The sequence below is a fragment of the Echinops telfairi genome, unplaced genomic scaffold (genome assembly GCF_000313985.2).
Source record: "Echinops telfairi isolate 266 unplaced genomic scaffold, ASM31398v2 ScPeMD7_7441;HRSCAF=8479, whole genome shotgun sequence".
NCBI classification, from domain to species: Eukaryota; Metazoa; Chordata; class Mammalia; order Afrosoricida; family Tenrecidae; genus Echinops; species Echinops telfairi.
The window spans coordinates 50,790-51,661 of record NW_022111341.1 but is presented as its reverse complement, the minus strand read 5'-3'; positions in this window follow the sequence as shown (position 1 = coordinate 51,661).

The window sequence follows — 872 nt, the reverse complement described above, 5'->3', positions numbered from 1 at the left end:
ATCTACAATATGTAGGAGCACTCAACTTATTAATATTTATTTATATCTATGTAGAGTGATAATAAACAAGTGTTTTCCTGTGTCAATACCATGACCCAAGTAAGACAACTTGGGAAACATTAAACTCTTCCCTGAAAGACAAATGAGAAAAGTATCAAGGGCATGCTCTCTGTGACTTGCATGAAGGTGATTTCATGAAAAAAAAAAACCCCAAAAAAACTCCTCTTATCCGCACAAACTTTTACGGGTATTTAAGCAAATCAAACCACTCAGTAGAGTTCAAAGGAAGAATATTACTGTGCCTGGTTCTTTATTAATTATGAAAGTATTAATTAAAGAAAACAGTTTCATTTCTTATTCAAAATACATGTCAGTTACAAATGGAATACTGAAAAATAAGAACAATACTTGCTGTGTGTTTGAAATCCAAGATAAAACATTCACCACAAAATGTAAAACAGATAGGAAATATGGATAAAAGACTAAGAAAGAAGAAAGGTAGAATTTCTCTGTTGTCAATTCTTGTAAGAAAAGTTCCATAAGAAGAGAAGGGGTATTGATAAAAATCAAAATTTTAATATATTACACATGAGACTGACAATGGTTTGATAAGTGCCATTATCAATTTAATCTATAAAACAATATGTCCCAAGCATCTGTATCTGTGAAGATAATCAAATAAGACCATACAACCTTTATTAAAAGCCTTAAAAGTGAGCAATCCCTGAGAACTTGCTCTTCCCACTCCCTTGTTTTAACGACAGGGAATATGAAGGATCAAGGTACCCTTCAATGGGTTACTTCATAAGGCTCCAGCTCTGATTTTGTAGGTTTTGTCAGTTGCTAAGAGATACAGACTCTCTTATGGTCAA